Source organism: Scyliorhinus torazame, chromosome 9, assembly GCF_047496885.1.
Source record: "Scyliorhinus torazame isolate Kashiwa2021f chromosome 9, sScyTor2.1, whole genome shotgun sequence".
Lineage (NCBI taxonomy): Eukaryota > Metazoa > Chordata > Chondrichthyes > Carcharhiniformes > Scyliorhinidae > Scyliorhinus > Scyliorhinus torazame.
Genome location: NC_092715.1, coordinates 250,800,234 through 250,815,072, shown reverse-complemented (window position 1 = coordinate 250,815,072; position 14,839 = coordinate 250,800,234).

The following is a 14,839-nucleotide window of genomic DNA, read 5'->3' as shown; positions in this document are numbered from 1 at the left end:
AGAAACATGACAATGTAAATGTTTAAGAAGGAATTGTAACGTAAAAGAGCGATATGTGTGTAAGGTTATCAAAGTTGAATGGAAGAAAGTCAAGGGAATGTGTAACTCTGATGGAAATGTACTGTAATGTTTATGATAGATTTTATGGATAAAGTATATTTTTGGGGGGAAAAACTTGTCTCCACAAATGGGGGCCATATGGAACGGCACTCCTGGAGTTCTCCAAGGGGATCAAAGTCCCCCAGCTGCATGCCCTTTGGCAGGATGGCGCCCTGGCACTAATGGTGCCACCTGGGCATCCTGGTAGTGCCAGCTTAACACCTTGGCAGTGCCACCTGGATGCAAGCCTGGTACTGTCAAGGTACTCAGGTGGCACTGCCAGCTGGCTTGGGCGCTGCCAGGGTACCAGGTTGGCACTGCGAAGGTGCCAATCTGGCATTTCTGTGCACATGCACGATAGGGCCAGGGTTACCCGGTGTGGGTGAAGGGGGGAGAGCGGCTAGGACCCTCCCATAGTGCATTTGAGAGGGGAGGAGTTCAGGGATCGTTTTGGGGGCCTCGGAGATGCCATTTGTAAATGCCGTCCCGATTTCTCGCACAATGGGAAGTTCCGGTGAGCAGAGCTCCCCACTGAACAAAACGGGGCGATATGCGGCCTAGTCCACGCATCCTCCGTTCAGGCACCTTATTCAACGCGAGTCGCGATCAATGACCATGGGTGGGATTCTCCGACCCCCCGCCGGGCCGGATAATTGCCAAGGGCGGCGTGAATCCCGCCCCCACAGGCTGCCGAATTCTCCAGCGCCGGGGTTTTGCCGGGGCGGGAATCACGCCGCACCGGTCGGCGGCCCCCGGCAATTCTCTGGCCCACGATGGGCCAAGTGGCTGCCCGTTTATGGCCGGTCCCGCCAGCGTAAATTACAACAGGTACTTACCAGCGGGACCTGGCTCCGCAGGCGGCCTCCGGGGTCCTCTGGGGGAGGAGGAGGGGGGGGCGGGGGATAGGGGGGAGGGGATTTAGCCTCGGGGGATGCCCCCATGGTGGCCTGGCCCTCGGTCGGGGCCCACCGGTCCGCGGGCGGGCCTGCGCCGTGTGGGCACTCTATTCCTCCACATCGGCTGCTGTGGACCTCCGCGATGGCCGACACAGAGATGAACCTCCCTGCGCATGCGCTGGGATTTTGCCAGCACACGCTGGCACTCCCGCGCTTGCGCCAACTCGCGCCAGCCGGCGGAGGCCCTTCGGCGCCGGTTGGCATGGTGCCAAGCCCCATCCACGTCGGCCGGCGCGGCGCAAACCACTCCGGGGCCGGCCTAGCCTCTGAAGGTGCGGCGGATTCCGCACCTTTGGGGCGGCTCGACGCCGGAGTGGTTCACGCCACTCCTTCGCGCCGGAGTTGCCCGCCCTGCCGATTCCCGCCCCATGTGTTTATTGGCACTGCGAGTGCTGGGAAACACGCGGCTTAACGCGCTCACTAGGGGACTTTGTTCTGTTTTGGGAGAATCGCGGCCAACGTTTCTCCTAAATTCCTTATTACATTTGTGCGTGATTGTCTGATACTTATGGCCTTTAATGTGGGTCTTCCCAAGGGCGTATATGTCTTCCCGATATATAACCTTTGAAATCCTGGCTTAAATTGAAAGAAATCAGTGAAGTTACCCTATAACCTTTCTTCCCTGGAGAAAAGAGCCCAATCTTCTTCAAACTTTCCGAATCGCTGAGCTCTGGCATCGTCCTTATATATTATGTAAGTTTATTGATGTACTCTTGAATTTTTGAGTAGTCTTTTTTTCTAGATGGCGCAGTGGTTAGCACTGCTGCCTCCTAGTGCCAGGATCGGGTTCAATTCCGGCCTTGGTTGACTGTGCGGAGTTTGCACTTTCTTCCCGCATCTGCTGGGTTTCCTCCAAATGCTCCAGTTCCCTCCCACAGTCCAAAGATGTGCAGGTTAGGTGAATTGGCCGCGTTAAATTGCCCCTTCGTGTCGAAAAGGTAGGTGGGGTTACGGGACTAGGACGAGAGGGTGGGCCTAGGTAGGGTGATCTTTCGGAGGCTTGGTACAGATTCGATGGGTTGAATGGCCTCCTTTTGCACTGTCGGGATTCTATGATTCTCCCTGAGTATTAACTAGGTTTACGAATTTGCTGTCATTTGTTGTGAGCTATTTTCAAACAACTTAATTTTGTGTCCTATTTGCTTAAATAGTTAGAAATCCATAAATCAAACCTGGGTCTGCCTGGCAGTAAAATCATGGAGCTCTGGGCCATAGTAGCGCCACAATGTGGTCCGGCGGAGTTGGGATATTTTTCCAATGGTGGGGCCGGAATCTCTGTCCACCCCAAAGAAACAGAGAACCAATCTATATATTCAAAGGCACAATTAGGGGACATTTTACATTGCGGTCAGCAATTTGCCCACAACAGGGTGACTGCAGCCAAATGGGGAGGCTGCCAGCTAAATGGAGTCAGCATCATAGCGGCAGCCTTATGAGGGAAGTCACCCGATTGGTCTATCAGCATTTGGAGCTCACTCGCCGTCCTCAATTGGTCAGCAGGCCGCCAGGCGGCCAATTAGGAGCAAAATTATCAAGGTGCTCCCACTGCTGGCGAGTGTGGCATGGGATCCATTTTTAACCTGATATCAGCTTCCCCCAATGCCCCTTGTAAATTGAGTCCATAAATGCTCGATCGTGCCTGCCCGAATCTTTCAGTGCCAAGTCTGCCAAAGATTGATTCCTCAAATTTAGTTATGGACAAGAATCCTCGTGAGAAACTCACCCCTGTGATCAGGGCATTATGTGAAACATCTCACATAAATGAGCTTGAAATGGTTGGGTGACGAGAGTTGTTTTCAATTGTATGTTCAGTATTGTTTGTAATTGCATGCCGAGTGTTCTATGTCGTTTGCTCTTGAATACAATAGATGTAATGTTCTGCAGGTGGCCTATTCGTTCCTTTGCCTAAGTTGGGGCAAAGCATCCTGTACTCAGAACTGCCTTCTGCTGCAGACCACACTTGTGTCACATAAGGGGCAGATAAACATCAGCCAAAACAGATTGACTTTCAATCAAATTAGTCAGGCATCTAGTCCACTATTTCAAATGCTCAACGGATGTCTGAATTTTAAATCAATGTAACAATCAAGGTAAGTGCCCAGGTGATACATTAAAATCCAGCTCTCAGTACTGTTGAATGCAGAGGAGCACTTTATCAACTAGATAAACTACTCTGATGCATGTGAACACTTACACAATGCTGGCCAATTTAATTGCCATGCATATTTTAAGGACAGGGCACTTTGATCAATCACAGCATTAAAAACATACTTAAATTATCATGCACTAACATTATGAGATCTGGGGCGGGATTCTCCGCACCGAAACCGCGATCGGCGCGGGGTCGGAGAATGGGCTTCAACCCCGAAATCCGGTCCGACGCTGCTCCCGCAATTCTCCGGTCCTCAGAGAATCGCCGCAAATCGCGGTCACGGTCTACACGGCGCGAGTAGGGGGCCATTGGCAGAGGCCCCCACAGCGATTCACCAATGAAAACTGGCTGAGTTCCCAAAGGCATGGTTCTAACCACGTTTTGCCTGTCGGCAACAGCCAGTGGCGGCTGCAGCCGCCCTGGTGGGGGGCGGGGGGGGTTCTTCACCGGGGGGGGGGGGGGGGGGGGGCCTCACAGGCGGCCAGGCTAGCGATCAGGGGCCACCGATCCGCGGGCGAGTGCGATCTCCGGGGGGGGGGCTATATTTTCGGGGCCGGTCCGCGGTATGAGTCCGCCATGTGCGGACTCCCGACCGGAAGTGCGGGGCCCCGTATCCGCAGCCAGGGCTGCGAGGAGCACTCCGGGACCCTGCCAGCCCCCTTCAGGTAGAAGAATCACTCAGGACTTTCTTCAGGAAAGTCCAGAGTGAAACGCCCGTGTTTTGACGCTGGAGTGGGGACATAGCCCCATTATTGGAGAATCCCGTCCCTGAAGTTGGCAACAGTTTAAAAATTTGCCTGTCTGAAAGTTCCCTGTTCCCAAACAGGCTGCACCCACTGGTCAGAAACCCTATGATCTGACACGGTTCAGGCACCTACCTGCTGAAGATATCAACCTTAGTGCAATTTATTATTGAACAGGCATCTAAAAGGCTAAACCTGACATCACTTTGAGTCTCCCAGTGTGATTCGCACACTAGCCAAAATGGAGGATGGCGGAAATTTGAAAGTTAAGGTGCACCCCACCCCGTCTTGATTCTGGCCACCCAATACCGGTTTATGCAGCGTCAGGACGACAAAACCTGGGCCTCGGTCTGCTGAAAAATGCTAAAACAGACTAAGTAATCAGTTTATGGAACTATCAACAACTGAGCATGAGCAGCCTACAGTCTGACTCTCCACTCACCCTCTGACGCCATCTGCTGGATGTTCTCATTTGCCTCTTTGTTGCGGGCCACATTCATAAAGACACATGTGGATATCAATGGTTATATGTATTCATGTAGACGGGTTTTGCCAAAATTTAAGGATAGTGAAACCTATTTCCCTCGACTCAACTCCGTATTTCACTATTTATAATTAAGAATTACAATATTTTCTCAATCAATGGATACTTAAAAGTTAAAATATATTTCCTTTGGCCAGTCAGATTTTAAGCCCACAGGCAGGCCAGGCAGAAAGCCTTAATGCAATATTGTAGGGTGAATTTTCAATTTGAACAGGGCAACACTCACCAATAATTACTAATAAATCTGCTCAGCCTGCCAAATGATTAAGTCTCTCTTTGATGCTGAAGGAGGTGGAGAGAATTGAAACTGAATGCAGCAGTGCATCAGAATGCTACGCAGTCACTTCTGAACCAAGGTTGAAATCCAGCCCAGGTGGCAGGTGAGGGTGACCTCTATTCTTTGGCGATAAAGAGTAAATGTGGGTCATCTGCACCCACTTCCTACGGGTGTCCAAAGATGTGCGGGTCTGATGGATTGGCCACGCTAAATTGCCCCTTTGTGTTCAGGAATTTGCAGGTTAGTTGGGGTTACGAGATAGGGCAGGGGAGTGGGCCTAGATAGAGTGCTCCTTCAGAGGGTCGCTGCAGACTCGATGGGCCGAATGGCCTCCTTCTGCACTGTAAGGATTCTGTGGATTCTATGGATGTGAGGCCAGAGTAAAAAACGATCACAAATTTAGCACAATCGGCTCTTCAGAGAAAAGGCCATAGAATGAATGAAATCTATATTGTTATAGCAAGGGTGGTATTTCAGACAGTGGGACAAATATGACATTTTATCTAGTTTTGATATGAGACCCTCGCTCAGCGATGCTTGACATTGACTCCGTTATCTGAAATGACGAATGACTTTAGGTACAATGGTGCCTTGGTGTCAATGTCACTGGACTAATCATCCAGAGGCACAGGCTAATGTTCTAGAGTCGTGTGGATCCACACCCAACCACAGCAGCTGGTGGAGTTGGAATTCAGTCAATAAAATCTGGACTATAAAGCCGTTCTCAGTAACGGTGACCATGCCAACGTTCATTGATCATTGCGAAATCCCAACTGGTTCAAGAAGGAACTCTGCCCTCCTTACCCAGCCTGGTTTCGAAGTGACTCCGGCCCCAACAGCAATGTGGTTGACTCTTAACTGCACTCCGAAATGGTCCAGCAAGCCATTCAGTTCAAGGGCAATGAGGAGTGGGCAGCAAAAGCTGGACTTGTCAGCAATGCCTATATCCCATGAAAAAGTAAAAAGAATGAACTTTTTCATCTTGGTGGTCATAAAATGGTTGAACTGATTTTAAACATGAAACGCCAGGTCGGAGAATCCTCGGGGGGAGGCGTGAATGCCGCCCCGACGCTGGCTGCCCTATTGCCCGACGCAGTTGTTCGGGGGCCAGCAGGATTTCCGCCACGCCGGTCGGGGGCCATTGACAGCGGCCGCCCCGGCGATTCTCCGAGCCCCAATGGGTCGAGTGGCTCTAAAGTTTTGGACAGTCCCGCCGGCGTGAATTAGTCACCTCACGCACGGCGGGAACTGGCAGGTAGGTGTGCGGGGGTGGTCCTCGGGGGGGGGGGGAATGCAGGGAGGCACCCATGGTGGCCTGGCCCTAGCGATTTGTGGACTGGCTGGTTCCGTGGGGGGCCTTCTTTCCTCCGTGCCGGGCCCCTTTCGGGCTCCGCCATATTGCCCAGGGGCCGGCGCGGAGAAGGGAACCCCCGCGCATGCATGGAAATATGGCGGCCGGTCCGCGCATGCACGAGATCACGCCGGCCATTCCGCGCATGCGCGAACTCGTGCCAGTCCTTCGCCGCCAGCTGGATCGGCGCCAACCACTCCGGCATCAACCTAGCCCCCGAGAAATTGGAGAATTCCTCACTTTCGGAGGCTGTTGACACCGGAGTGGTTGGCACCGGTTTTCCCGCCGGCGTGGGGACATTTTCAGAGAATTCCGCCCCACATCTACAGATCATCTACATCTACACACCTACAGATATGGGGCACAATTGCTGGCACTATTGCCTCACAGCGCCAGGGACCCGGGTTCAATTCTGGCTTTTGGTGACTGTCGGGGTGGAGTTTGCCCTTTCTCAACGTGTCTGCATGGGTTTCCTCCGGGTGCTCCACCTTCCTCCCACAGTGTAAAGATGTGCAGACTAGATGGATTGGCCATGATCAATGTGTGGGGTTACGGGGCAATGGGCTCTTTCAGAGGGTCGGTACAGACTTGATGGGTCAAATGGCCTCCTGCACTGTAGGGATTCTGTAGATTCTATGGATCAGGGACCATCCATGTGGTTTTCCTGATCAAAAATAGCATGCTGCCAAAACCTGATGGGGATACAGCAAACTCTTGTGTAAATGGGTTCGAAGCCACCAGCTGATGACCATGTTGCATTGATGTTTTTGAAAGTTTAATCTAAGGATGATGTTAATCTTCACTTAAAGAGTAAGATTTCACCTTTGTGCAACAAAGTATTACAAAATATTTACAGCAGAGAAACAGGATGTTTAGCCCAATGGGGAAATGCCAGTGTTTATACTCCAATCGAGTCCCCTCCCCTCCCTTTTACTCCTCAGCCCATCCACGAATCATTCTAGTACTTTCTCTCTAATGCGTTTATCTAAATTCCCTTTTTTAAAATAAATTTAGAGTACCTAATTCATTTTTTCCAATTAAGGGGCAATTTAGCTTTGCCAATCCACCTATCCTGCACGTCTTTGGGTTGTGGGGGCGAAACCCACGCAGACACGGGGAGAATGTGCAAACTCCGCACGGACAGTGACCCGGAGCCAGGATCGAATCTGGGACCTCGGCGCCGTGAGGCTGCTGTGCTATCCACTGCGCCACCGTGCTGCCCCTAGCTACCCTTATTAATGTACCTATACTCAATCACTCCACACACCAGATCACCCCCCCACCCTGATCACCCCCTCCCCCCTCTTCCCCACCACCCCCTACAACCACCCAGCCACTCCAGTCTTCTCCTCTCTAGAGATGTTGCTGTTAGGGATCGTGGTAGTACAGCTGGACATTTGGGCCTACACTGTTAAGGATTTTGTATGGTTGAAAGATCATGTTGAGGACGTCCACATTGCTGACTTGTATTGGTGCTGGGAGAAACTCCTCATCAAGCAGCCTTCAGTCAACAGGCCGTCCCTGTAACCATCAGGAGGAAATTAAAAGTAATCTGCCCGGGGAGTTTGTTAAAACAGCAATGCTTAAAAATAGATCAGAAATTTTCATGAGAGCAAACATAAAATTCGAACGTTTGCTTGTGGCCTGAACGAGTGCTTTTGCCAGAGTCCGATGATGATTAACTGTGGTAACACAGGGCCTCTTTAAGAGGGAGGGCTCAACGGATCACGTGCCCAGCTCGAGGCCAATCGCGTGGGTGGGTGTGAACCCCGACTGATTTGGAGTTTGTACGAGGCCGCAGGATTCCGGGCTGTGTGCACCAGGGAGCCAAAGTACTAAGACCTGTTGTGTTGTGTTCTGTGCCTCTTATCTAACTGCCTTTGCCTTTCGTAAATAAACCCCTCCTGGAAGCCTCCAGCGTATGTATCGAGCCACCACATTGGCGACGAGGTAAAAGTTTTCAATCACAGTCGACAGTCGTTGTGAAGCCTCTGGCACGTTATTCTGCACAGCGGGCCTGTCTGCGCAACCCCATCCCTGCTGCCCTCCATTCCTTCCACCCCCTGTCCCTTGGGAATTGTGGTCCCAGAGCCCCATGCAGATCCCGTGCAGGTGATGGGTGTGAGCGTGCTGTCAGCAGAAAGACAGGCGGCTGGTTTAGCACACTGGGCTAAATCGCTGGCTTTTAATGCAGACCAAGGCAGGCCAGCAGCACGGTTCGATTCCCGTACCAGCCTCCCTGAACAGGCGCCGGAATGTGGCGACTAGGGGCTTTTCACAGTAACTTCATTGAAGCCTACTCGTGACAAGAAGCGATTTTCATTTTCATTTCATTTCATTTTCAAGACAGGAGGTAGATTTTGGCATAAAGTGAAGAGCATCAGAGCTTATCACACAATGGGTTAGCATTGCTCTCCTGCCGTCACAGGCCCATCTACCCTGGGGTGATGTTACACAGACACTTGGGTGGGTGGAACAGGGTAATCGAGAAGGTGGGAGTGTGGTAGGGTCGGGGAATGGTGGGGGAGGAAGCAGGGAAATGGGTGGGAAGGAGAGGAACAGGATGGGAGTGGCCAATGGGGGTAGGGGGCACTTGGGGGGGAGTTGTGGTGGGTTGGGCGGAAGAGGGGATAAAGAGCTGACGGAAAAGCCTCGTTTTATGAGAAGCGGGCGAGGATGAGGGCATCTCTAGTCCTCCAAGCATCGGAACCGCATCTTCAGCAGTCTGTGCACTGCTCAATGACAGCATGGGCGGCTGCATGGGCCTCGTTATAGCGGGCCTCTGGCCTCCACACTGGCATCATCAGCCAGGATCTCAGTGTGTACCTCTGATACCCCAAGAGTCAATCTATCATCCTTGGGTGATCCTCGAAGACGCTGGGGATAACCGAGTGTCCCAGCATGTAGCTTTCATGTGCACTTCCTGGGAAGCGGCACATCGTCTAGGAATCAGAGGTGGTGGTCGCATACCAGTTGAACATTCAGGGAGTGGAACCCGTTCCTGTTAATGAAGAGCACTCCCTGATGCCCCGGAGCACGCAAAGCGACATTACCCCCTGGCCCTTGGCCACCCCGGCGATGGCTGAGAATCCGGCTGCCCGGTATCTTGATGGGCTTGATCCAGTTCAAAGTTTATGTAGTCAGCTGCCCGGGCATACAGGGTCCTGTTATATGGTCAATGTTAACAAGAAGACGATCAGAAAGCATGTCGACCATTTGAGGAGCTGAAGGATGGCGATCCCCAGCATGGAAACGATATGTCCCGCTCGCATTGTGAACACATCTGTAACTCTGTCCAACCAAGGGGAGGCAGGGACTTCTGATTCTGCTCAACCAGGTGCGCCTGTCGAGGCTGATGAGGCTCGTTTGCCTATCAGTGAGGTGGTGCCACCTGAGCTGGCACCGACTGCCAACCACTCAATCGCCTAAAAGAGTGCCAAGCCTGTGGCAGGCCACAGAGGCCCAGGAGGAAAATCTCTGGACCAATTTTCTTTTTGCTGGACTCTCTTTCCCATGTTGTGTCTGTTAACATTTGTAACTTCTGTATGTGTTGTTTGGGGTAGTTGTAGTAAGGGATTAAGTGACGGGGGGGGTATGGTAGCGTGGCCCCTTTAAGCGGGTAGGCTCCACAGACCATGTGACTGGCTTGGTGACAACTGTGCAGGAGCATGAACCCTGGCCAATAGGGAGTTTGCGCGGGGATCTGGGAGCAGGACTCCAGACAGTGTGGACCCCAGAGCCAATGTGTTAAAACTAATTATATATTCGTCTGTGCCTGTTATTTGACTGCCTTTGCCTTTCGTCAATAAAACTCTTTGTTAACTACCGGAAGCCTCCAGTGCATGTCTCGAGTCACCATATTAACGTTTCTTAAGCCACCCGCATCAAAGGCATCCAGAATTTCCAAATAACAAAGTGTCACATTAGCAGCTATGGATAGTATTTTGACCTGGTCGGCCTGCAAATGCCTACCACTCACAATGCTATTGAACACTAGATGAATAGTGATATAAAGAAGTCATTCAAACATGAACAAGGCACTTCCAAACTGAGCGAATATTATAGTTAGCAGCACTGAGGGTCAAGAACAACTTTGCCCCTGAATAAATTTCCAGACAGGCTAAGAATGTCTGACTGATTTACCCCACGACCAGATTTTATTAAATAACATTGTGTTGAGAGGCTTTTTTCCAACTGGTTTGTTATATATATGCTTTGGTGTATTGTGCAATAATAACGCAGGCATAAATCAGATTGGATGCAGTGTGAAATGTCCATTAAATTAATAAGGAAATATATTATTCGTTTGCACTTTTATTAAGACTGAATTTGATTTGAAGGTGCAGATTATATAAAACAGTACGATTACACAGTAAGTGTCATCAAATGAGAGGTTTTTTTTGATGAAGCTCACTCCTCCAATGTTAGCCCATCTCTCAGGTGATGACTGATATGACCGTCAATCCTGTGGGAGCTGTAGTTCCGGCCTCTTGTGCATCCCTCATTTTAATTATTCCACCACCAGCTGTGCCTCAGTGCCTATCGGACCTGAGAGTGCAACTTGATCTCCTCCATGCAGCTCCCTTGAGGCATCCTTAAATTCGACCAGTTTGACCAAGGTTTTGGTCATCCGTCCTTGGTCACCCGTTGGGCAGCACGGTTGCACAAGTGATTAGCACTGTGGCTTCACAGCGCCAGGGTCCCAGGTTCGATTCCCCGCTGGGTCACTGTCTGTGCGGAGTCTGCACGTTGTCCCCGTGTCTGCGTGGGTTTCCTCCGGGTGCTCCGGTTTCCTCCCACAGTCCAAAGACATGCAGGTTAGGTGGATTGGTCATGATAAATTTCTCTTAGTGTCCAAAAAAAGGGGTTATTGGGTTATGGGGATAGGGTGGAAGGGAGGGCTTAAGTGGGTCGGTGCAGACTCGATGGGCTGAATGGCCTCCTTCTGCACTGCATGTTCTATGTATATCTATGTCCTAATGGCTCCTTGCATGGCGGAACAATTGCTCGTGTGATCTGCCTGGAGAGGATTCACTCTTTGAAAGACACGAGACGTGATTCTCCAGTCCGTCAGCCGCGATTTCCTGGGCAGCGCACCCTCGCCGGCAGCGGGATTCTCTATTCCTGGACGTGGGTGCGCTGCCGACGCAACGGAGAATCCCGCCGGTGGAGAATCCAGCTCAATATATATATAATGCAAGCTATTGCCACTCCGGCGTCAGGCAGCCCGGTAGGTGCAGAATCCTCAGCAACTTCGGAGGCTAGGCCGGTGCTGGAGTGGTTGGTGCCGCGCCAACCGGTGCCGAAGGGTCTCCATGGGCCGACATGAGTTGGCACATGCGCAGGAGCGCCAGTGTGTTCCCAGAACCGCTGCCGTGATTCCTGCGCATGCGCAGGGGGTTTCTTCTCCACGCCGGCCATGGCGGAGCTTTACATAGGCCGGCGCGGAGGGAAGGTGTGCCACCACGGCACAGGCCTGCCCGCAGATCGGTGGACCCCGTTCACGGGCCAGGCCTAAGTGGGGGACCCCCCGGAGCCAGATCTCCCCGCGCCTCCCGCCGAGGACTCCGCAGTCCGCCCTCAGAGCCGGGTCCCGCCTGTACGGACCTGGTCTAATCCGCTCCGGCGGGACTGGCTGAAAACGGGTCGCTGCCCGGCCCATCAGGGACCGGAGAATCGCCGGGGGGGGGGGGCACTGCCAACGGCCCCCAACCGGCGCGGTGCGATCCCCGCCCCCGCCAGAAAACCGGCGCCGGAGATTTCGGCAGCCGGCGTTGGAGCAGCGGGGCGGGATTCATGCCGCCTCCCCCCGGCGATTCTCTGGCCCGGCGGGGGGTCGGAGAATCCCGCCCCTATTCTTTTACCTTTACCAAGATGCAAGCTCCTTGGGCGGGATTCTCTGACCCCCCCCCCCACCGCGTCGGAGAATCGCCGTGGGGTGGGGCAGCGTGAATCCCGTCCCGCTGCTCCGACGCCAGCTGCCGAACTCTCCGGCGTCGTTTTTTTGGCGTCGGTCGGGGGCCGTTGGCAGTGGCGCCCCTGGCGATTCTCCGGTCCCGCGATCAGGGCCCACCGATCTGCGAGCTACCAGTGCCGTGGGACACTCTTCCCCTCCGTGCCGGCTTGTATAAAGCTCCACCATGGCCAGCGCGGAGAAGAAACCCCCTGCGCATGCGCAGGAATCACGCCAGTGGTTCTGGGAACACGCTGGTGCTCCTGCGCATGCGCCAACTCGCGCCGGCCGACGGACGCCCACTCGCCGCCGGTTGGAGCGGCGCGAACCTCTCCAACGCCGGCCTAGCCCCCAAAGGTGCAGAGGATTCCGCACCTTCCGGGCAGCCCGACGCCGGAGTGGTTCACGCCACTCCTTGGCGCCGGCACGCCCTGCCCTGCCGGATACCGGAGAATCCCTGCCAATTATGTTTGGGATCTTGCAAGTTTCTACACGATGAGTAACGCTAATCCAGAAACGCAGCTACTTTAATGTCTTAATGAGCTCCCAGATATGCACAAGGCTTTATTAAATGTAACTGATTGTGAACAGACTTTTTTTAAAATATGCATGATGTGAACAGATTTTAATAAGATTAATTTAGCTAACTGGATTAGATTTAATTAAAATGAAATACCGTGCCAATATTTCATGGTATCAGTATCTGCTGCAATTGTTTCAGGGTGACTTGGCTCGATGGTAAAGGGGAGAAAATGGAGCAAAAGGCCGGAGTGAAGGCTCCCAAAGTTCTGGCTGTGACACTGGAAGCCTGAGTGAGAAACACACCCAGTTCCTGCCCCGGGCACGGGGCTTCAGCCCAGAATGGAAAATGCTGCCCTTTCTGTACCAGCTGCCTAGAGGACGAGTGTGCACAGAGCTGTGGACTCAGATAGGAATTTCGATGGGGTGGCGCACAGGAGAATACTGATGAGCATGTACACCGACATGCTTGTTGCATTGGCAGGCCATCCACAGAACGTTTTGCCACTGCCAAGGAGCATGAAGGAGTATGGCTCCAACCCAGCTTGGAGCATCCTTTTCAGCAAGGAAAGACTGTCCATGGCTCCATGGAAGCACTTGCAAACCCGCTGGTGATGTAGGGTGATGCAGATGTCTCAGCTTCCATTGCAGCACAGGGAGAGGACACCCAACATCTCAGTGCTGCCTTGGACACTCAGACCCGAGTCGTGTTTTTATCATAGAATTTACAGTGCAGAAGGAGGCCATTCGGCCCATCGAGTCTGCACGGGCTCTTGGACAGAGCACCCTACCCAAGGTCAACACCTCCACCCAACCCCCATAACCCAGTAACCCCACCCAGCACTAAGGGCAATTTTGGACACACGAAGGGCAATTTATCATGGCCAATCCACCTAACCCGCACATCTTTGGACTGTGTGAGGAAACCGGAGCACCCGGACGAAACCCACGCAAGACACGGGGAGAACGTGCAGACTCCGCACAGACACTGACCCAAGCCGGAATCGAACCTGGGACCCTGGAGCTGTGAAGCAATTGTGCTATCCACAATGCTACCGTGCTGCCAAGATGGCTTCAGGAGGGGCAGGCAGACTCTCACAGCATTTAATAATCTGCCCTCCTACAGTTTACGAGGAATGTTGAGGTGCTGCTCCAGTACAGTGTAAGTGTCCATGTGGTTCACTTACCTGCTGATAGTTCTCAGGGTGACAGCAATCGTGCTTCCACCACTGTTACATTGACAAAGGAGGGGGTGGTGTAGTGGTATTGACGCTAGGCAGCACGGTAGTACAGTGGATAGCACTGTTGCTTCACCGCACCACGGTGCCAGATTCGACTCCAGGCTTGGGTCACTCTGTGCAAAGTCTGCATGTTCCCCCCGCTTCTGCGTGTGTTTATTCCAGGTTTCCAGTTTCCTCCCAGAAGTGCCGAACGACGTGCTTGTTAGGTGAATGGACATTCTGAATTCTCCCTCAGTGTATCTGAACAGGTGCCGGAGTGTGGCGACTAGGGGCTTTTCAAAGTAACTTCATTGCAGTGTTGAAGCAAAACTACTTGTGACAGTAATAAAGATTATTATTATTCCTACTGTCTTCGCCTGGAAGACCCCTCGCCCCTGAGTGTATCTCTCTTCACCTCTCCACCTCCTACACCAAGGCCTCCAGTGTCGTGCCTGAGAACCTTGCAGGGCACTCTCCCGCCTTTTACACCACAATTTACTTTTCTTCCCACTCAGTATCTCTTCCCCAGCCATTCCAGTAGCTACCCGAGCCAGACTGCACATCCACTTTATGAGGTATCGCCTTTAACTTCAGGCGGCATTAGCCTCGCATGCAGCTGTGTCCTGTGTGGACAGGTGTCGGAACTCTACAGTACATTGGACAACTGTTGCAGTCAGCTATCATTTAAACCAGCAGACAAGACCTTGTTTATGAGCTGCCTGCTTCAGAAGGAGCAGATACGAGTGAATCATGAATCGGGATTCCTGCACCCAGATTGAGGCACTGTCCAATTTTACCCCACCAATCTTCGGTGTACCAGCACAATCAGGCAGTGAAATAGATTTGCTCCAGTTCCTTCCTCCAATATATTTAAGAATCATAACCTGGTCCAGTTTTATTAATGCAGGTGAAGGTGGATCCATCAGCAAGGATACTCATTTTTAATGATGTTTATATTTGCTGAAAACAAAATTTTAAAAGTCTATCCATACCTTTTCCATAGTATCATTGATGTCTACTTACTC